The sequence below is a fragment of the Balaenoptera physalus genome, assembly GCF_965194825.1.
Source record: "Balaenoptera physalus genome assembly, chromosome: 11".
NCBI classification, from domain to species: domain Eukaryota; kingdom Metazoa; phylum Chordata; class Mammalia; order Artiodactyla; family Balaenopteridae; genus Balaenoptera; species Balaenoptera physalus.
The window spans coordinates 99,558,225-99,581,476 of record NC_138896.1 but is presented as its reverse complement, the minus strand read 5'-3'; the positions used below and the strand labels follow the sequence as shown (position 1 = coordinate 99,581,476).

At 49.1% G+C, this 23,252-nt stretch overlaps 1 long non-coding RNA gene across 1 annotated transcript; it reads right to left on the bottom strand.

Moving 5' to 3' along the window:
• Positions 1-18,174: 18,174 nt before the first annotated feature.
• LOC309637588 lies at positions 18,175-20,472 on the bottom strand. Its single transcript, XR_014250684.1, has 2 exons — positions 18,829-20,472; positions 18,175-18,649 (listed from the first exon to the last, which is right to left on the bottom strand). It is a non-coding gene; the product is annotated as an uncharacterized lncRNA (long non-coding RNA).
• Positions 20,473-23,252: the final 2,780 nt, after the last annotated feature.

Genomic DNA, 23,252 nt, shown 5'->3' with positions numbered 1-23,252 from the left:
GAAACTGAGGCCCAAAGAGGTTGAGAAACTTGCCCAAGATTGCATAGCTGGTGAGGAGCAGAGGCGGGGTTCAAACGCAGCTCAGCTCCAGAGTCTGTGTGCCTGGCAAGCCAAGACAACCACTCCCATCCAGCAGACCCAGGCTCTTTGTTAAGGTCAAAACCTCGGGAGACCCCATTCCTCTGCATACAACTGGCACCACTGTCTTGCTCTGAGCCCCCAGCGTCCAGAGTTGAACCACTGCCACACGTGCAAAGGCTTCAGGCCTGAAGGCAACACCGAATCCTTCCTTCTGCTAATTGCTCTCCTAGAAGCCGTTTTCAGTTCTCACAGCAGCTCTCCTCACATGGCAGCAAACTCTGAATATCAACCACATTTAGGAGCGAGGGCTTGAAGCATATGTCAGAGGCAGAGAGAGGAACCAAGTGACAGCCTTTCTTCCGGGAAGGAGTGTGAGTTTTTTACAGGCAGCGCTGCTTTCTCAGGGAACTTCTCCTCTTCATTTCTAAGTCCACCTGTTACCAGGCCAGATGGCCCCAGCTAGCCTTTTCTTTCACAGGCTTCAAATAGAATGCAACACCCTCTGAGATCCAACCGATTTCCACCCACTGACGTGAGCCCCCTCTTTACCCAGGTGTTCTTGAAGTCTTGGAATTTGACACCTCCACAATCTGACATTTACAACTGGGAAGAGGAGGCCTGGAGTGGGTGTTCCGACTTTCACTGAGCCTTTCAATAAATCCTGAGTGGGCTATCACTGTGTACCAAGCATCGCGCCAGGTCTGTGGATACAGATGAACGAGGCAGCGATGGTGGCCGCCCCTTCATGGAGCTTACAACCCGGGGGGCCAGCCAGAGGAATATCGTTCATTGTCATTGAGAGAGGTGCCCTGACGGAGAAATAAGTGCAAGTGTTTCGAAGTTAAGGTAAACATGCAACTAGAGATTCTCATACTAAGTGAAGTAAGTCAGAAAGGCAAAGACAAATACCATATGATATCACTTACACGTGGAATCTAAAATATGACACAAATGAACTTATCTATGAAACAGAAACAGAATCACAGACATAGAGAACAGACTGGTGGTTGCCAAAGGGGAGGAGCTTGGGGGAGGGATGGAGTGGGAGCTTGGGGTTAGCAGATGTAGGCTTTTGTATATGGAATGGATAAGCAGCAAGATCCTACTGTATGGCACAGAGAACCGTATTCAATATCCTATGATAAGCCATGATGGAAAAGAACATTTTAAAAAAAGGATGTATATATGAATAACTGAATCACTTTGCCGTACAGCAGTAAATAAACACAGCATTGTAAATCAACTATACTTTAATTTAAAATTTTTTTAATTTTTTAAAAAAAGAAGTAAGTGTAAGCTGTAAGTGAGGATGTTTATCAGAGGACTCTGACCTATTGGCAATCAGGGAGACCTCCATCCAAGAGGCGATGGGTAAAAGCCGCAACCGGAAGGAAAAAGAAGGTGCTGGTTCAAAATCGGGGCAGGGAACAGGTATTACAAGTTCAGGGGATGCATTTGCAAAAACCCTAAAACCTGTAAGAAACTGTCAGAGTCATGAGGGGCCAGAGGCCCAGAGCAGCACCAGGGGGGAAGGCAGACACGCCAGAGCTTGTTGATCTCAGTGAGAGATTTGGGTGTTCTCCAGAGAATAGGGAACAGCAGAATGACATGGTCGGATCTGCATTTTTAAAAGACTCTTCTGGGGAGTTCTCTGGCGGTCCACTGTTTAGGACCCTGGGCTTCCACTGCAGGGGGCACGGGTTCGATTCCTGGTTGGGGAACAAAGATCCCGCAAGCCATGCGGCGTGGCCAAAATAAATAAATAAATGAACCATTTGAATTGGAAAGACTTCTGAATTGTTAAGGGGGGGAAAAAAGGAATAAAAGACTCTTCTGGCTCCAGCTAATCAGTAGCAGACGCAGAGCTGGGCCTCAAATTCAGGTCCCTTGTCTCCCTGTCCTGTGTTCTTTTTCACCAGCCTCAGAGCATGAGTCCTGCCCTCAGCATTTGTGTTGGAAGAACCCTGTTCCATTTGTATCCAAACTCTGTTACCCACTTCCTCAACTTCTGCATCATCCGAGGTGAAGGGGAGCTCAAAACGCAGGGCTGGACTTCCCCAGTGGTCCACTGTTTAAGAATCCACCTACCAATGCAGGGGACACGAGTTCGAGCCCTGGTCCGGGAAGATCCCACATGCCGCGGGTCAACTAAGCTTGTGTGCTACAGCTACTGAGCCTGCTTTCTAGAGCCCGCATGCCACAGCTACTGAGCCCACGTGCTGCAACTACTGAAGCCTGTGCGCCTAGAGCCCGTGCTCCGCAACCAGAGAAGCCCGCGCAACGCAAACGAAGAGTAGCCCCCGCTCGCCGCAACTAGAGAAAGCCGGCACACAGCAACGAAGACCCAACGCAGCCAAAAAATAAATAAATAAATAAATATTCAATTTAAAAAAAAACCCAAAAAAAACGCAGGCCTACACGGAGGCTGAGCCAGACCCAGCTCTTATTTCTAGCTGTGTGCTCTTGGGCAAGTTAATGAACATCTTTGGGCCTCAAGTTTCTCATCTGCAAAATGACAATAAAAGTCCAGCTCAGATCACTGTTGTGACAATTTTGGTTTTTTTGGCCGCGCTGCGTGGCACGTGGGATCTTAGTTCCCCGACCTGGGATCAAACCCAAGCCCCTTGAACTGGAAACGCGGAGTCTTAACCACTGGACCGCCAGCGAAGTCCCTGTGGTGACAATTTTAAAAGATAATGCATGTAATACATTATGTAATGCATTATAATGCATGCAATGCATTGTGTATGACCTATGACCTCAAATCAATACCCAGTAAATAGGAACTCTTCACTGGAACTCCCTTCTCCAAAAGGGGAATCCAAAGACTTTTGCTGAAGTTTTCAGTACACGTTTTCTTTTCTTTCTTTTTTTTTTTTTCCATACACATTTTCTCAAGGTCTTCCAAGCTGGAAGGAGCCACCGCTTTTTGTCACCTTTAGTCTGGTAAGGCTCATACCTGCCCTGGCTATAGGGAGGACCACGTAACACAGGCCTGGCCAATCCTAGCACTCCATCTCCATCAAGGGATGGGCTATTTATTTATTTGGTTGCGCTGGGTCTTAACTTGTGGCGGGTGGGCTGCTTAGTTGCGGCCCACAGACTCCTTAGCTGTGACATGAGAACTCTTAGTTGTGGCATGCATGTGGGATCTAGTTCCCTGACCAGGGATCCAATCCGGGCCCCCTGCATTGGGAGCGTCGAGTCTTAATCACTGCGCCACAAAGGAAGTCCCTGGGCTACTGATTTAAAGGGGCCAATTAGAATCCTTGCCTGAGATCAATACACAGACGCTGTGAACAGGAGTTCTCTCTTTCCCACGGCTGAGGCTGCTGCCAGCCATGCTCATGGCGGCCGACAGGCAGGCAGGAATGAGAGCCAAGAGTCCGATGAACAGAGCCAGCCCTTGGGCAGCAAGGAGTCGCAGGCCCTAGTCCCTCAGGCCGCTGTTGTCACAGCTCTCTTTTACAGTTCTGCGAACTACCCGCACAGCCCTGCAAGCTTCTCGAGTCACTCATTCCCTGTCTTGCTGTAGCCAAGTGGAGAGGAGTTTTGACACTTGCAACCAACACAGCTGTGACAAACTGTGCAGTTGTCGGGGTCACAGGCAATTCTGAATCATCGACTTAGAGCCCTAAAATTCAAAGAGGCCTCAAAGGTCATCCAGGACAGTGGCTTTAAAAAAAAAAAAAAAATACAACAACACACTTTGGTTTGAAGTAGCAAAATCTTCTTTTCAAATCTTCAGAAACCCAAACGTATAACACAGATAAAAGAGGAAGTGCCGTCGTGGCTGTGAGAGTGTGGGAGACCCTCAGCCCTGCCCAGCACCTCCTGATTCTGTCCACCTGCCCTGCATCCCTCTCAAAGTCAACGTCTGGTCCAACTTCCTACATCAGGAATCACCTTGACCACATCTTTGACACTTGGTCAACAAGCCTCAGTTGGACGCATTCACAACAGGCAGCTGACCAAGCCACGAGGCAGTCCACTTCCTTTGCAGACTTTTCTGAGAGCAACATAGTTCCTCATCTGCCTCGTGGTAACACCCCCCCACCCCGCCCCCGCCACGGGTCTGAGTCCTTGGGGGTGAAACAGAGCTAAATAAATACACCCTTCTGATGGCTGCCCTTCCTGAAGACAATTTTCCTGTCCCACTTAGTTCCCAGCTTATATACACTCAGTTTCCTCCTCATGGGAACTCACGTCCAGCTGGTGAGATGCCTAAAATAGGCAGACTGCTGTACAAGGTGTGATTTAAGGAGGGACAGAAAGACAGAGGCTTACAGTTAGAGAAAGTGTTTATTAAAAAAAAAAAAGAAAGAAAGAAGGAAAAAAAGAAACACAAACACATAGAGGTTTCTGACAACCCCCTACTTCCTATGGGTACCATTTTGCCCAGGCTGGGAGACTCTGCTTAGGCCCATACACACCCCTTCTCCTTTCTCTTTTAGCCCTCACAACGAACCCATAAATTTAGGGATGATTTTTATCCCCATTTAAAAGATGAGGCCCAGGGACTTCCCTGGAGGTCCAGTGGTTAAGACTCTGAGCTTCCACTGCAGGGGGTGCGGGTTTGACCCCTCCTGGTTGGGGAACTAAGATTCTACAGGCTGCGTGGCACAGCCAAAAATATATATATATATATATGAAGCCCAGAGGAATTAAAGTAACTGGCTCAAAGTCAAGAGCTAATATTTGGTGGGACTGGGATTTGAACTCAGATCTCACCTGACTCCAAAGCTGGGCCTTTAGGTGTATTTCTGTTAGAAGGCATAGCCCTCTCTGCTACTGACCACCTAGCCCTGGAAGATGATAAGATGCAGCAATGGAAGGATGGCATCGATGCAGATACTTTTTTGCAGACTTTATATCACTGTGGTCGGGACACAAGGCAGACACTTCTTTGTGGGTAAGCCTTGGAGAAGCTTGTTTTTAAACACAACACAGTCATTGCGTGTCAGAGATGATTTAATCTGTTATTTGAGCAAGCAATCAAGGAAGACGTGGGTCTCTGGGGCTGGAAGGATGAAGCATGACTGTCTGCGTGACCAAATTGATTACAGTTAACCCAGCTTCCCTTTTCTCTTGCCCGTCAAGTCTCTTTAATTAAGCTCTTTCCCAACAGAACCCCACTTCTGGGTGTCACTGTGCTGGAGGAAGAGGGTCTGGGGAGCAAAGAGGTGCAAGAACCAGTTTTGTCCACCTTGGAGCCTGTGGTGTCACCAGAAAGGGAACTTGGCCTCTGTTTCCTGCTTTCTAGCTTTAGGGTCGGTGTTCCACGGCTGCGTCTGATATTTTCTCAAAATGTGCCAGCTGTGAACCGTAACAGGAATAATACTCCTGACGACTGTCACTGAGCAGTTGCTATAGGCACAGGCACACACACAGCATCTCGTACAGTACCCGCAGCGTGCCTTCCAGGCAGGCACTTCTGTGATCCTGGTTTGACAGACACGGTCACTGGGGTCTGAGGAAACTGGGTAACATACTGAGGATTCTGGCTCAAAGTCACCCATTTGTAAATGGCATGGCTGATACTTGAACTCTGCCAATCTGACCTAGAGCCCAGCTATATTGATATAGTAAGTGATAAAAGCAGATCTGAAAACAGTGTAGGATACTATTCAGCCATGAAAAGGAACAAAGCATAGTTACATGGACGAATCTCACAAGAATTATGCCGAGTAAAAGAAGCCAGATAAGCGTGTACACACTGTATGATTTCACTGACATGATACATTGAATTGATGAAATTCTAGAAAGTACAAACTGACAGTAACAGGAAGCAGGTCAGTGGTTGCCAGTGGCTGGCGGGGGGGTGAGGCAGGAGGGAGGGAATTTAAAGGCATGAGTAACCTTGGAGGATGATGGAATTCATTCTCTCGATTGTGGTGATGGATTCCTAGGTGTATATGCAAGTCAAAACTCATCAAGCTGTATACTTTAAGTGCGTGGGGTCTATTGTGCATCAACTGTATCTCAGTAAAGCTTAAAAAGCAGTATTGGGCATGGTTCTGGTTTGGTTTTTAAGGAAAAAAAAACCATATATATACATATGTACATAGGTATACAGATATATTTATATACGACAGCGTGACTCACAAGGTCCTGTGTGATCTGACCCATGACCCTTTCCTCAGCATCATTTCTCACCACCCACCCCTTAACCCTCCACGCTGGGCAAAGAGTAGCTCTCTCATTTCCTCCCTGGCCTCGTTCAGTCTCTTATCCCCTGTCTTTCTCACTTACTCTGTGCTCCCTCCGCCTGGTGGAAAACTGTCTCACCCTCCCCCATCTTTCCTTGGCTGACTCCTCTTGATTCTTTAGGTCTCACCTAAGATGTCCCCTCCTTCCTCAGACCAAAGCACTTCCCTTTGGCACCTGGTACTGTTATCGTTTAATACTTTTTCTCTACTCTTACCTTGTAAGTTCCTTGAAGGCAAGAGGCTGTCTGTATTCTGTTCCTGGAGGTGTTCCTAATACAGAGCACCAAGCCTGGTACATGGTAGGTATTCATTAGATATGTGTTTGAATGAAGGACCAGAATGATTTTTTCAAAACCTAGTGAACAAGCACTACTTCTATATACTAACATATTATTAAGAAAAAAACCACACGATTAATATTCTCCAGTATGCAGGCAAGCATAATGTTAAGACTGATTACTGAAACAGCATGTCACATAAGTGGTTAAGAATATAATATTTAGAGTCATTCCGACCTGGTTCTACCAGTTGCCAGCTAAGTTACCTTGAGCAGGTTACATTATCTCTCTGAACCTCTACTTTCTTCTCTGTGTAATGGAGGTAGTGATATTTGGTCATTGTTAGGTAGTTTCAATCAGATAATGCCTGGGGTGTGCTCAGTAGGGAACCAGCACACAGTAGGGAACCAGCACACAGTAGGTGTGCTATTACTGTTATTATCATTATGATGATTATAATTGCACTGGTATTGTCATTCAGATCAGTTGGGTATCAACCTTCAGCCAAAACCTCACATTTATCTGGTTCTCTCCTTTTTACCAAGCGTTGCTCACGTAGCATTAGTTGCCCCTTGCAGGAACCCGGCGAGGAGTGACACAGATGTAACTATTACCCGTTTTAAAGGAAGCTGACTTCTTCCCAGCTTCCCCTTCCCCCTCCCCTGGCCCCCGTGTCCTCTCTACATCTGCATCTTTATTCCTATCCTGCCACTAGGTTCATCAGAACCATTGACCACCTAGAGGGATGGGATAGGGAGGGTGGGAGGGAGGCTCAAGAGGGAGGGGATATGGGGACGTATGTATACGTATAGCTGATTCACTTTGTTATACAGCAAAAACCAACACAACAATGGAAAGCAATTATACTCCAATAAAGGTGTTAAAAAAAAAAAAAAAAAGGAAGCTGAGGCCCAGAGAAGCGAAATGATTTCACCCAAATTGCAGATAAGGCAAACAGTGGCACCAGGGGCCAATCCCAAAATGGTTCAGCCCCCTAAAAAGGGTACTTGCTGGGGTCTTGTCTGCTCCTTAGACATGAAAGTGACTGAAAGCCCCTGAAAGGAACCCAGCCTCCTTTCCTCAAGTCCCCATCCCTGCCCCTCTAAAAACTCCTCACCCAACAGAGGTACAACCCTCCCCCCTCCCCTTGCCCCTGCCCCAGCTCACACACACAACTTCTCCCTTTTTTCTCCCCCTCACATTTTCTGCTCCTCTGTTTCCCAAGACTCCCCTCTCTCTGAGCTGCTCCTTTCCCACAACGATACTGAAATCTCATTTGATTAAGCAAAGCACTTTACCCTCCACCCCCAGTCAGGTACGACCTGAAGACCAGTGCTCAGCCATAGAAAGGCCCCCCTAAACCTGGCCCCTGCCTCATTTATCTCAGAGCAGGGAAGATAAATGAGAAGATTTGCTGGGAAGATTTGCTTTGTTTGCCTAGCACAAAAACTTGCTCGACGGTGTGCTTAATTTTATTTTCTTCCTGACATTAAAAAAAAAAAAAAAGATACATTTCACATAAAACCCTGGTTTCTGGGTTCTCTCTAAAAAATGAGAAGATGGGCTAACACAGGCCCCTGGGTCAAACACAGCAGCAAGAGGCCAAAGTAGAGTCATGGCAGCCCCTGTAGCCAGGCCAGACCGTTACTCTGTGCCGGAATCCACGTTTGCGTGACTCGTCTGGCCTCTGGAAGAATTTGAGGCTGTAATCCCTGCGCTGGCCGTGTCACCCAACTGGCAGAGGTTTTACGTCAGTCTTCTTTCTTCCCTTCTCTAAGTGGAAACACCCAGTTACAGAGATTCATTTTTCCACTGATGTAAATTATACTACCACCCCAAATTAGATACCAGAAACAGTTACATGCAGTTTGGTTTTCAGCATATTTTCCACCCCAATGCAAAAATGTTACATGGCATATTTAGAATATTTCCCCCTCTCACAGTACAGGTTTTTTTCATGACAACTGAAATTCCCATTATTCAACTCTCTACCATGTGCTTTGAGATTTGGAGATGATTCTAGCTGATTCCAGAACTGGAGCTGAAGAAGCGTAATTTCTGTTTTATGATTAGCTTTCTGCAGTGTAGTCCCTAGCATAATCTGATTTAATGCTCCTTAACTGAATTGCTCTTTCGTTTACTGTTTGAAGTTCAATGCATATTTGCAAAGGCAGCTCAAGTTCCTTTTAAGCTCTGACACCATTTTCTTGTGCCTCTCCCAATTTGCAAATTAGCTGACCCTCAATTTCTTCCAAGGGCCTTTAGCCCCAGGCAGAGAGGACGTGGCCCTGTGTAAACTTTCTCTCTCACTGCTGACATTGAACAACCACCTGATTTGTTTTCACTGAAGGAGTCCCCAATAAGCACCATCTGAAAGGACAGAGCAAACCCTAGAGAAGTGCTTCTCAAAGTGTGGTCCCTGGGCCGGTAGAATCGGCAGCACTTGGGAGCTTGTTAGAAATGCACACTCTGAGCCCCACCCCAGACCTTCGGAATCCACATCTGCATTTGAACAAGATCTCCAGCTGATTCATCAATAAAGAAAACAAGATAATTTCTTTAGTGAAAAGGACTGTGAAGTAAATAAAAGAGAGGGTGACTGGGAAGGGGCTCCTTAACACAGAGCAGCTGTTCTCGAAATTTTTGGTCTCAGGACCCAATTATACCCTTAAAGAGTGTTGAGGACCCTAATGAGCTTTGTTTATGTGGGTTTATATGTATCAGTATTTGCCATATTAGAAACTAAAACGAATAATTTTTAAAAATATTGTTAATGCACTTTAAAATGATAAACGTTACCTATTAACATATATTTTATGAAAGTAGCTATATTTTCTAAAACCAAACGAATGAATAAGAAGAGTGACGTAGTTACCCACGTTTGCCGATCTCTTTAAATGTCTGCCTTAATAGAAGACGTCTGGATTCTCACATTGGCTCCTGCATTCAGTTTTTTGCAGCATCACATGTCATGGGGACTTTGGAAAACTCCACCACACTTATGGGAGAGAAATAGTGAAAAAGGCAAATACACCCTTAGTACTGTTATAAAAATAGTTTTGACTTCGGGTACCCCTCCCCCCCCCCCCACACACACACAGAGGGTCGGTCCCGGACCACACTTAGAACTGGTGATGTGATGTGATCTAGCGACGGAGGAAGGCCTCGCAGTGGGGTGGCGTGTAAAGCGTGATCTCAATGATAAGGAGTCCTTACGGGAAGACTTCTCACTTTCAACAGCATAGAGATTGTGCAGTGAAGGTGTCAGTGCGACTTCTGGTCCCGACTTGGTCCTAGAGTAGCTGCAAAACTAACGACAGGTCCCTTGTCCTCTGTGTTGTGTGAGGAGGGTGGTCTCTAACATTGCAGCCCCCGCGCCCCGCCCCAGTATCCGGGAGGTCCCAACGTGAACTTTAGAGCAACCCTCTTGTTTGCCCAGCAGAGGGCGATGGAGACCAGCCCCGGATGGACCACCTCCACCCCGGAGGCCCTTCGGCGCCTCGCCACACAGACATAAGGTTCCCTCGTGATCCGGGCGGTTTCCTTGGCACCAGCTGGCACCAGGTATCTCGGGCAACCTGGGCCGTCCCCGGGGAGCGGCTGCGAGCCGCGAGAGCCCTTCACATCGCTCCAAACGTGCCCAGGTTGGGATGCTCGGATTCTCCCGAGAAGTCTCGGAAGAGCAGAGGGGAGGAACTGGTTTGGGCAAAGACACATTTTTTTTTCCCCCACTGGGCCTGTCGGTGAGGAACCACCCAGGAGCTGTTGACTCCTCACTAGGAAAACCGGGCGGGGCGGCCGGAAGGGAACAAGACGGAGCGCTGCGCCAGCTCTCCCCCGGGGCTGCCTGCCTGCGGGCGCAGGGCCGCGCTTGCATCAGCGCTGCCAGGGCCGGGGCAGGGGCCGCCCGCGACGTCAGCTGCCTTCCCAGAAGAATTCCACCGCCTGCGGCCAGGGGCCCGGCCCGTGTGGGGGCGGGGGCTTTTGGTTTCCGAGGATGACACCACTCGCTCGCTGCGTCTCCTCGCCCGCACTCTGTTGTCATGGAGACGACAGCATCCTGGCAGCCTTGGTGAGGCCAACCAGCCCTCGAGAAGTGACCCGGAGCTCGGCCCACTCAGGAAACCACTGGCTCTAGGATGCCTGCCCGAGGAGACGGGGCCGCGTGTCCCGGATTCTCCCCTGGGGGAGCCCTGTTGGGCCACTTTCCTCATTCTACAGGATTATCAAGATCTCAAAGCACTCTCGCCAAGCGTCTTAGAAACAACCTTGGGGGGGGGGGGAGGGGGTAAGGGGCGGGAATCGAAGCCCAAAGAAGAGCCCTAAGACAGGACGTACCAGGCAGAACTGACTTTCAATCCTCTAAGGTTTTGCTTTTTTTCTTACCTTTCTTTCCATGGAGCATTTTCTTATGATTGTCTTCAAAAGGTTCTCTGGCTTTAGCCACTTTCAGTGAAGGAATGTTTGTTTTAATTCGCCTTGGCAAACTTGTATTGAGCACTTAGAATGTGCCAGGCAAAGAGAGTGGGGGGTGATTGTAATAATAATGCTAGCCAGCATGCCTTTAACACTTTCAACCATGCACAGAGGTGAACTCAATCTTCCCTACAACCTTAGGGGGTAGGTAGGTCTTGTCCCATTCTAGAAAAGGGAACTCAGATTATCCAGTCAATCTGAGACCAGCTTGGAAGTGAAATCAGATCTGAGCCCTAAACCAGAGATCTTAACCATCACCAAGCAGCCTCTCAAAACATCAGTTAAAATGGTGGCTATGACCTTTAGTCTCTGGAACTGATGCATTTTTACTGCACTGAGACCATGCATTTAATCTTTATGTGTAAATAATAACTGAGAAGGTCACGACAAAAATAATCCTAAAGAAGGAGTAAGAATTATATAATAATAATATAAACACAGCTACCATTGACTGAATACCCACTATATGCCAGGTCTCCTCTACAATCATTACCACATTTGATACAACAACTCTCTGAAGTCAATTCTATTACTTTGGTCCCCACTTTGCAGTCAAGGAAACTGAGACACAAAGAGGTGAAGTAACTTGTCCATATCCCACAGCTGGTAGATTAATACTTAGTAATTAACAGAACCGTGTGCTGATCCATAGTAGGCACTCAGTATAATCGCACTCTGCTTAGGAGAGAATGGAGAGAGGACAGGATATACAAACACCTCAAGAGAACCTCATTCATTCGGACCATTTCCATCTAAGATATATTAAAATTTGAAAGCAGGCCAGAGTAGGGTTCCTTTTATCCCCGTGGGCAGGGTGAACATTGCTAAGCAAATAACATAAACAAGGTGAGGACATTTTTTTTTCACATCTTTATTGGAGTATAATTGCTTTACAATGTTGTGTTAGTTTCTGCTGTATAACAAAGTGAATCAGCTGTACATATACATATATCCCCATATCCCCTCCCTCTTGCGTCTCCCTCCCATCCTCCCTATCCCACCCCTCTAGGTGGTCACAAAGCACCGAGCTGATCTCCCTGTGCTATGCGGCTGCTTCTTTTTGTAGGACACGTTAGAATTTAGGAAACACTTTCCTACCCAGGATCGAACTGCATCTTCACGACACTCCTGAGAAGTAGTCAGAACCGGTCACCTTAGCTCCAGTTTACAGGTGAACTCTGAGGGGCTTTGCTGAGAAGACTTTTTAACTACTAAAGAAAACAAGTAGTCTTTAAATTTAGGACACGAAAGTAAACCACTCATGAGAGACAAAAAGTGGAAGCAATACAAATGCCCATTAACAGATGGATAAATAAAATGTAGTATATACATACAATGGACTATTATTCCACCTTAAAGAGGAATGAACGTCTGACGCAGTTGACAACATGGGTGAACCCTGAGGACATTATGCTAAGTGAAATAATCCAGTCACAAAGGACAAATTTTAAATGATTCCACTTATATGAGGTACAGTAGACAAATTAGTAGAGATACAAAGATACAGAGGTTATCAGGGGCTGAGGGGAGGAGGGAATGGGGACTTACTGTTTCATGGGTATAGAGCTTTTATTTGGGATGGTGAACAAGTTCTAGAAATGGATGATGATGATAGTTGCACAACATTGTGAATGTACTTAATGCCCCTGAATTGTACGCTTAAAAATGATTAAAATGAGGGCTTCCCTGGTGGCGCAGTGGTTGAGAATCTGCCTGCCAATGCAGCGGACACGGGTTCGAGCCCTGGTCTGGGAAGATCCCACATGCCGCGGAGCAACTGGGCCTGTGAGCCACAACTACTGAGCCTGCGCGTCTGGAGCCCGTGCTCCGCAACAAGAGAGGCCGCGATAGTGCCCGCGCACCGCGATGAAGAGTGGCCCCCGCTTGCCACAACTAGAGAAAGCCCTCGCACAGAAACGAAGACCCAACACAGCCAAAAATATAATTAATTAATTAATTTTTTAAAAAAAACAAACAAAAAAAACTTTAAAAAAATGATTAAAATGATAAATTTCATGTTATGTATTTTTTATCACAAGGAAAAAAATTGTTTAAAAAAAAGAAACCTGCTTAGCACTCCCCATTCTTAGGTGACTTTTTCTTTTCAAAAGAGAATTCTCACGTGTTTATTAAAGCAGGAGTGGCTTAAACCCAGGCTCATTTCTTAGCTTTGCAGGGGTTGCTACCTCCACTTGAAAGTAAGAAAACGTCACACCTTTAAAAATAGCTCACCATCGTGTGTTTTCGCTAAATACAGGAGACTGGTATTCCCCTCAGGTGTTCCAAATGAGCAAGATCTGGCCGGGACGGGACAGAAGCAGGGGTGAGTCACTGGCTTGGCAGGTGAGGTCATCATGGGGTGACAGTCTGCGTCAAGAGGGCCCCTCACCTCCCACATCTCTGATCTTCTCCTCTCATGGGTGGCCAGGTCACCAGCCAGCTTAGCTGGAAGTCGAGCTGCTCCAGTGTGATGTGCAGTGGGAGACATTCCTCTTTATGACTCAGTGCTTCAACACCCCAGCAGATGGGCACATAAAGCCTCCGGTAATTAAAGCCAGCTCCGAGGTCAAGACCCCGACTGCCAAGTCATGGTCTATAAGTAAAAGAGGGAAGACGTATATCCTTGGGAAGGGAGCAGAGAGAGCTTGTTTTCTGTTTGGTGGAATGCTAACTATCTAAGAAATGGTGGAATGCTTCTACTTATCTTGATTATCCTGATTAAGACAACTTAGGAGAGTGGCACACGGAAGGGGACAGTAAATATTTGCTGAATGATGCTTACTTTGGAGGAGTTCAACTGCAAGGACAATCCCAAACTGTGAGCAGAAAAATATATATTCTTACTTAGCTTCCACCAACCTATTTTCTCAAAGCGGGCCTGGAAAGGGGGCTTGATATATTTTCCTGGAATTGACACAGGTTTCATGCAGACAACTATGGTATTGACACAAAGAATCATGATGTTTATGCAGGTAACTAAGTTATTAATAAGTGGTAATATGAAGGGACTTTCTTGGACACGTTTGTACACTCATCTAGCAACCATTAGCAGATGTGCCATGTGTGAACGTAAGATGAAAGAGAAAGTTTTTATTTGTGTTGCCTTTTTCCTCTTTCATCTGTACACTGTTGAGTCAATCTGGTATGGTTGAAGGTACATGGGCCTTAGCAACAGACAAGCCTTGCATTAGTCAGTCAGGGACTCTTGGTTGAACTGGGTTCAAATCAGCTAGAGGGGGAGAAATTCAGGGGATGGCTTCAGGCACAGCTGTATCCAGGTGCCCAAATGATAATGTTATTCTGTATCTCTCAACTTTGCCTTCATGGGCCCATGAGGTGCCCAAGAATCTTCCCAGTAGCTCTGGGCTTACATTCGGCCAGCATAACAACTTCATTAGAAAGAAATCTCTCCCATCGTGAATATCTCATAGACTGAGAACCTCACAGTCTGAGAAAGCGGTGGAAGCCATTTCTAGAATGAAATGGAATGGTTGCCGGGCAGGCAAAAACTATGGGTGTCCACTCCCTGTGTGCAAATATCTGCCTATGGGAGAGAGGGTTTACAGTTCAGGTGCTACTTTCCTGGGTTTGTCTGTGAGTCAGTCCTGTGTGGTGAAATGTGTGTGCTCTGGACTCAGCGGACCGGAGTCGAAACTGGCTCTTCACTCACTGTGTGGTCTCCAGCAACTCACTTAGCAGTAATCATGCTAATAACTACCATGTTTTGAAGGTGAGACATGTGGTAGGCATTAGGTCTATTAGCTCATCGACTCAACAGCTCTGCAGAGTAGTTAATATTGCCCCGTCTTAGAGATGAGGAAGCTGAGGGCCAGAGGCCTGAAATGGCCTACCTGTGGTCACTAAGCTGGTAGTGGGCACTGCAGCCCAGGGCACTCTGATGCCAAGTGGCCTCTTTGGGCCTCACTCTCCTGGCCTGAGATGGAGGAGGAGAAGGAGGAGGAGGAGGAAGAAGAAGAGGAAAAGTAACAGGAATAGTAAAATGCCCGTCACATTAAGTATGCAGTGAATCTAGTTCTCTGCATCTGTTCTCCCCCTCTTTTTTTTCTTACTTCCTTTCTCTTTTTCTTTTTCTGGTCACTTCTTACAGTCCTGGATTTTCCCTCCTTCCCTCCCTCTTTCTCTCCTCCCTTCCTTCTTTGCCCTCTCTCCCTTTCCTTCCTTCTCTTTCTCTCTTTCTTCCTCCCTTCCTTTCTCCCTTCCTTCCTTCCTCCCTCCCTCCCTCCCTCCCTCTCTCTCTCTCTCTCTCTCTCTCTCTCTCTCTCTCTTTCTTTCTTTCTCTCTCTCTTCCTTCCTTCCTTTTTTCCTCTTTTTAAAGTCCTCACATGGTCCAGGGTGATATTTCTGAATCACAACAAGGGCAGGGTAAACACTGGGCCTTTCTTCATTGTTGCAGCAGTCACCCTCCTACCTATGTCGCCCCTAGAGGAACCCACAGCTGTGAACCCCAGTGCAGCACCCGGGCCTGCCCAAGATCAGGTTCTAGTTTACTTGGGAGGCAAAAATCTAGGCAAATGGGATTCCTTCCACCCCCGCCTCAAGCCCCTATGCTCGCTGATCTCTGCTTGAAAGTCTTACTAATTTGTTTGATCTGAATCTCCCCCCTCTGACCAAGGTGGCACAGGTGCAGGGCATCGTCTCTCACCGGGGCCCTGGCCTGACCTCCTCGTCACCCCCTGCCGCCTGCCCAGGGAGCCCGCCCAGAGGCCTGATGACAGGGAAAGGAAGTGAACACCAGGCCAGATCAGCCTTAGGGCTTTGAGATAAGCTCCTTTAATTTGGACGTGTCCTGACTAGAAATCAGGAGGGGCTGACATTCAGAGCAGGGAGCTGGGCTTTACCCAGATCCTGGGCAAGGGTGGGAGCCAGGCCCCCGGGGCAGATGCAGAGCTGAGACCTGGAATGTCACCTTCCTGACGAAGGACGGGGACTGGGGGTGTGGGGGGACTTGGAAAAGAGTGAACCTCTAGCTCCTTAATGACCATGTCGTGTAATGTTCTGGCCTTGGGAACAGGACGTCCACATAGGTGACAGAGCTGACAGGGCTCTGTCTCCCAACCGCTGCCGCAATCCCCGGCACTCACACTCCCTCCTGACAGCTCGCTGGGTGTGTGCGAGAGCGTGTAAGTCGTTTTGCGCGTAGCCACGTGCCCCGTTTGGCGTGAGGGCCTCACAGCCTGCCCAAGGCCCTCCGGCCACTCCACGTGGCTGCGCCCACCGAGGCGGGCCCTGCAGTTGGGTTCAGGGTCTCCCTCTGGGGGCAGTATCCCGGCAGCCAAAGCTGCCTCCTGTTTCACCTGGAAGGAAGGCACTTGTGAGCAGAGGGGCGTGGTGGGCAGAGGAAAGGGGGCGGGTGTGGTGAAGCTCACGCTCATTAAGTACCAGCCCAACCCCAGAGAGAGAGCGCTAATTCACCCCACTTTGTAGATGGGGGAACGGGGACTCCCAGACGGGAGATGCATTGCCTGCTCACTGAGCGGTTTCATTTCAGGGGCTTCACCCACCTCCAAGGGGCCTGGCACCCGGGCGCCGTGATTTCCTCGCCCCGGGCTTCTCACTCTTCGGTGTGCTCACGCATCACCTGGGGCAGCTTGTTAGGATGCAGATTCGACCCGGCCTCTGAGATCCTCAGTTCTGACCTGTTCCCAGGTGCTGCTGCTGCTGCTTGTCTAGGGCCACGTGAAGAACGAGGCCCCAGTTGCTAGGCTGTCTTTGTGATGAGCTTGGAGCAGGGTGCGTTTCAGCTCAGCGCTCCGGCAGCAGGGCTGGGAGGTCTAGCGCTGGGCTCTCCGGATTGAGCAGTGCTGTGAGTTTAAACTATCCACCAGGTTTTGAAGACTTAGAATAAAATGATGTAAGACGTCTCTTTAATAACTTTTTCTAATCATTACATGTTGAAATGATACTATTTTAGCTATTCTGGGTAAAAGAAAGTATATTTTAAAATTTATCTCGCCTGCATCATTTTGCTTTTTAAATACGAGTACGAGACAGTTTTACATTATGCACGTGGATTGTGTTATGCTTTCAGCGAAGAGCTCTGGTCTAGAGCTCTCAACAGGCAGGGGCGATTTTGCCCTCCAGGGGATATTTGGCAAGGTCTAGAGACATTGTTAGTTGTCATGCCTCGGGGGGAGGGGTTGCTGTTGGTGTCTCTGGCCAGAGGCCAGCCAGGCCGCTCAACACCCTGCAATGCACAGCACATCCCCTTGCAACCGAGACTTATCCAGCCCCAAATGTCCATAGCGCCAAGACTGAGAAATTCTGGTCTAGAATCATCCCCACTGTCTCTGAAATTATTTATTTTATGACTTAGCCATTGCTTTTGTCCCCCTCCTAGAGTATGAGTCTCATGAGATCAGGGACATCGCCTCTCGCAGCTCCTGGAACAGCGCCTGGCATGAGGTAGGCATGGCATTCTGTAACGTGCGTTCAGCGTCTCTCTAACCGCCTGAGCCAAACAAGCGGTTTGAATTCACCCATGTAAATTCGCACAGGCCCACCAGCCCTGGGCCTCAGAAGGCCGTGAGACCACTCTGCCCTGAAATCAAGCTAGGACAGTTCTAAACATCTTGGCGGGTTTGCCTGGCAACCGTACGTTCACCAGTTGATTGATGGCGGGTACCAACCGCCGGAGCAGAGATAGGAATTGACTCAGCAGGGCGGCCCGGCCCCGCGCTGCTGGGCCTTTCACAGACCAGGCTGCTTTGGTTTCCAGTGACTTTATTTACCACTCGGTGGTGGTGTCAAAGGCCTGACTCAGGCCGTCTGATTGGCTGTCTTTTCTCAGTTGCTGGGCCCACGGAAGCCCAGATCCAGGATTTCTAAGGAAGAGTCATCTCCCAGCCACATCCCTTCGCAAGAGGCCTGTGGGTGGGGAGGGCGAGGCCAGAGGAAAAGCTCGGTTCCACCCCGGGCGTGCAAGGGAACGCAACTGGGACAAATTACTTTCTCTTGTTCAAATATCTCTTTAATCTTCGGGGTAAAGTCTTGATAGCCACTTCTGGCCCTTCTCCCTTTCCCATTCATCACTCCCTGGGGTGGGGTCTGTCCTGGTGGAAGTCAAGAGTCTGGGCTTGGCCTCAGAGCTGGGTTGTGTAACCTTGGGTAAGTGAGGGAAGTGCTCTGGGCCTCAGTTTTCTCTTCTGTAAAATGGGAGGAGGGGAAAGGGGGGTAGGAGTTGTGTTGGTCTTCAAATCTTTCAGCGTCTCCCTCTAGTCTGCAAGAAAAAGCCCACACTCCTTAGCACGGCCCGGCTTTACTCCTGTCACCTTCCTGCCTCCCAAGCTTCAGCCTAGGTGGCCCGCCTTCAGTTTTCTTAGTGTGCCTTGCTCTCTCTCTTGCCTCCGGTCTTGCGACCCGCTGTTCTGCCCTTCCGCGGAGTGTTCTAGAGTCGGGCTTAAAAGCATCACTGGTGGATCCCATGGCATAGGTTGACTGTGTGCCCTTGGACAAGTTTCTTACCCTCTCTGTGCCTCCGTCTCCTCTTCTGGCCAATGAGGATAACAGTGGTACCTGATGTATATGGTCACTGTGCCCACTAAATGAGCTGGTGCTTGTCGAGTTGTTAACAACGGTGCCCCAAACCTAGAAAGCAATGAGGAAAAAAGTCCCTGCCGTTGTTTTTATCATGTCTGGAACCTGTTCTCACTCATGTCTCTGGAATCAGCTGAGTTGTCACCCTCTTCAGGGAGCCTTCCCTGATTTCCCACCTGCCAGCTGAGGTAGCTGCCCCTCCTCGGGCTTCTGACTCAGCCCAGACTCACCTCTGTCACCACCTGTCGCCTGTGTGGTAACTCCTGTTTCCTTGGCTTGCTCCCCTCAATAGAATGTCACTTCCTCTAGTCGAGAGGTTGGAAATGGATCACCTGCTGGCCCAAAACACAGGTGTGCATTAGCTGGACTAGAGGGGAGTTTGGAAACATTTTCTTAGGATGCTGAACTTTGGAAATAGGATGATTCTCTAAAAAATTAAGCCTATGAAAAAAACCTAAGAAAGCCCCTTTAAAAAATAAGATGATTTCACGTAAAAACCTGGATTGCCATTGGACAATCAGAAACTCTGCTAACACAGCCACGGGCATTGCCTGCACCTGCAGGAGTGTCACCTTCAGGCAGGCACCTGCTCGGAGTGTCCTGCAGGCCCGAGCCACCCACCCCGATCCGCTCTCAGCCTCTGCTCCGGAAATAAGGAGGTGATACAAGCCTATGATCTAAATCAGGAAACCCTGGGGAGTGAAGGAGGGGTGCTGTTTATAACCACAGATGAACCAGACAGCCCAGGGGAAACGAGCCGTACACTCCCCCTAACTCTAGGGCAGGGATCCTGGGCATCTTTGCATTTCACAGCACACATTTCCTGCCAAATGAACGCTCAGTAAGTGACAAGAACAACAATTAGCATTTCTGGAGCCGTTGTTTAACGCGTTCACTCATTCAGTCCTCCCGAGAGCCCTATGAGGTGGGGACACTGAGGCAGGATATATTAGTAACCTGTCTCAGCCGTACAGGTGGGAAGGGGGAAACCAGGCAGTCTGAGTCTAGAAGCCTATGTGTTGGCTAAATCAGTGGACATGCCTGCAAAAGGGAGGCTGCTCTGGGCTCGGCCTTCCTTTACAGAAGATGGACAGGAGGCAGGGTTAATGGTGCGTCTTTGCGTTTGGCAAGAGGAGGGTAACTAGGGCACATCTGTCACTCTGGTGTCCGATGAGACATGACTTATAACTGAAGTCTCGCCCACACTCCCTGCAAACACAGGGCTTCTCCCTTGTATGTGTCCTCTGGTGCTTGATGAGACTTGACCTATCCTTGGAGCCTTGCCCACAGCCTCTATACTTGACTTTTGTAATTCTTGATACTCCTGCCCCCATGAGTATATGATCCCCCCAGTATATATGATCACAGCACAGGAAACGAATGTTTTTTGAAGGGAGAGATAGTCTGGGAATATTCTTTTCAAGTCCAGGAAAAAGGCAACTGTTTCTTAAAGAAAAGAGGAGAAAAGTAAGAGGGTGGGAGAAAGGGATTCTCCTCCCCAGCAAAGTGAGTGAAGCATTACAGGGCAGGCACAGCAGACGGGGAGAGACAGGAGAAGGGAAACGGAACAGGGGCCCCGGAGGCCCGAGGAGGAGTTGCTGAGAGAGGGACCAAGAAGGCAAGAGGCGGCAGATTTTTAAAAATTCACGGTGAGACTTCAGCAGCTTCAGGCTTAGGCAGCCACCTGGTTGGCTGTGCTCGAAAGAACATGCCCTTATTGAGGAAGGGAGGAGGAGGAGGAGACCCTGAGAAAGAGAGACCACAGAGATGCAGACGCCAGGCTCAAATCCCAGCCTGGGCCCCCCCCTACTTTTCACCTTGGTTTCCAAGTGGGTGTTCCAGCCACAGGAGGGGAAGTGTTCAGACAGAGCTCGGCTGGTGGCGGTGAGTCAGGGCCCCAGCCAGGCCCTTGCCAGCCCCGGGGGTGGGGGTGGGGAGCCTCTTGCCCACAGGCCTGGCAGCAGCTGCTGGGTGTTATCAGGAGGCACAAGGCCGCAGGGGCCTGGCAGGCCATGCAAATTCCCTCCAGATGACCCGCGGCCACGGGGTCCAGCTCCAGAGCACTGTTGCTCTGCTGGTTCCATTCGATCTGGCCATCTTCTGAGTGTTTGCGATTTCAAGGTCAACAGTGCAAGGGAGACAGGCTTGCAGGGCAGGATCAGCCTAGCTGTAAAGGACTGTCACCAAACAGTTTATTACTCACCTCCCTTCAGTCGTAAGCCCTGAGAGGGCAGGAGTCCTGTTGTGGACCCCACTGCGTACCCAGCACTTGACATGAAGGCTGGTATACAGTAGGTGCTCAACAACTGAATGAATTAGCATGCATTGAAATCTTCCTGCTGCCCCTGACTAGCTGTGTGACTCTGCCCAAGTCCCTTAGCCTCCCTGAGGTGCCACTTCCATCATCAGTATAATGGGATACGGCCAATAAAAGTACAGACGAGGGGCGTCATCCCCCTCCTGCTGTGAAATAAGATAGCGGCACGGGAGTGGGGGGCGGGGGGCATCCACTCTGTAGGTGTCTCTCAAATATGGGGGGAGGTGTGATGGACGAGATGCTTTCATGTTCGGAAAGTCTGCAGCTTCTGTGGCGGGTAGTTCCAGGTGCGTCGTACAGATGTTACTTTTTAGGAAGACGGTGTGGTTATGTGGTTAAGGCCTCATGTTCTGGAGGCCCAATACCTGGGTTCAAATCCTGCTTCCACCCCTCGCTTCCTGTGTGATCCCGGGCAAGTCACTTGGTCTCTCTGAGCTTGTTTTCCTGTGTGTAAAATTGAGTCGTCGTGAGGTTTCAAGGAGATCCGTCCCAGACTGACCCTGGCACAGAGTAGATGCTCCAACATGTGTAAACCATGATCACTAGTTTCCACCCCCCAACCCCGTGAAGCAGACACGACTCCCCCCAGGGTGCAAAAGAGGAAACCAGAGCCGGCCAGGTGGGGAGGCGTGCCTGACGGCAGAACCCTAACTAGACACCCCCGTCCCCGAGGCCCACCACAGCTGCCAGAAATAAGGTGACGTATGGCCAGCCCTGCCTCCGCCCGCTGCCCCCGGGGAGAAGTGAAACACGAACTCACCAGGGTAAGAAAGAGGAGAAGGAGCCAGCTGAGGTGAGAAGAGGCGAGTGGCCCCGAATCCTGTCAGAAGGACCGTCTAGGGCAAGGTCAAGTCCAGGTCGGTGAGAGGGTGGAGGTGGTGGGAGGATAGTGTGACAAGAGGGGTCTGGTGGCTGAGCTGGCCGGTGGGAAGGGGTGAAGAGCTGGTCCCGAGAATGCGGAAGGAAGCCCTTTTATCAGCATTCACAAGAACAGAGAGGGAAGTTGTTCGCATCTGGCTAGATACCTCAGCTGTGACCTGCTGTCTCTAAGGAGAGGGGTCCCTGCAAGATTTGCTTTCAAAACTCTCCTGGGAGAAAACTCATGGTCCCGATTCTTAGAAACTGCCGTCATCCCAAGGCAATAAACAACTCAGCGGCTTTTTGACTTTCCGACCAACACCCAGGGGTTGGCCTTCGGCCCCGTGTACCTTCAGCCTCTGATGAGAGTTGTCATTCCCTACGCTTTCAGCCTCCCCATTTTACAGATGAGAAAACTGAGGTTGAAACAAGGCCTCCAGTCCTAGCTCTGCCATTACTAGCTCTTGGGTCCTAGTGGTTCACCAGCCAAGCCTGTTTTCCCATTCCTAAAGCAGAGGTGTTTAGGCCCCGTCTTCCCTTCCATCCTTCCTCTTCCCTTCCCTCCAGAGCAAAGGGTGTGGAATTCTAAGGCGAAGGTCACCTGATCAAGTGGTGCGGATTAGCCAACAACCCAGCACTGAGGTCAGCCTCTGGAAGCAATTTAAGATGGCCCAGGGATCCGAGATTCCACACGCCCACAGGCAAGCAGAAGTGTTCCCTCCCACATAGGGCAGCCTCCCTTCCTGAGCAATTCTGCTCTGATTCTGTGGGTGAAGCAGCTGTGCCTTCTGCAGAGCTCCAATGCCAGGCTCATCGTAGGTCCTGGACCAGGCAGGATCCTCCATCAGGGCTTACTGTCCCAGCCTGTAACGAGCACCTTCCATGGGCCAGACACCAGCCAACAGTAACCACCTCTCTCCCCATACAGCAACCCTCAGTGAGGCAAACCCACACTTACTATACCCATTTTACACCCACGGAAGCTGAGTCTTAGAGAGGCACCTTGCCCAGGGTCATGCAAAAGCAGAGATTCAGACCCAACCTGGGTGACTCCTTCAGACAGAGCCATTCCATTTAAATCAACACCGAGTGATTGGATTATGTGTCATTTTCTTTCTTTTTTATTAAAAACATTTCCCCCCCTCTAATTACTTGCGTTTTGAAAGGCGGTAACCAATGGAAGCGTTTACAGATAACATGCTGTGTCGTCTGGAATTTGATTTAAACTAATCCAGTTTGGGGAGGGATATAAATCATGCAACACTGTCCATGAACTGATCGTTCTTGAAGCTGGGGTATTGGGTTGAGGTTCTCTAGACTGTTCTCTCCCATTGTGAATAGGCTTGAAAATGTCCATGATCATGTAAAAGTGTAATTTAAATTTAACATGTGCAGAGTAGTGAATTGGGGATAAATTCACTACTGGGACAAGCTGTGTGCCATGGGGGTAGGGGCGGCGTGCCGCCCGCCCCACAGCTG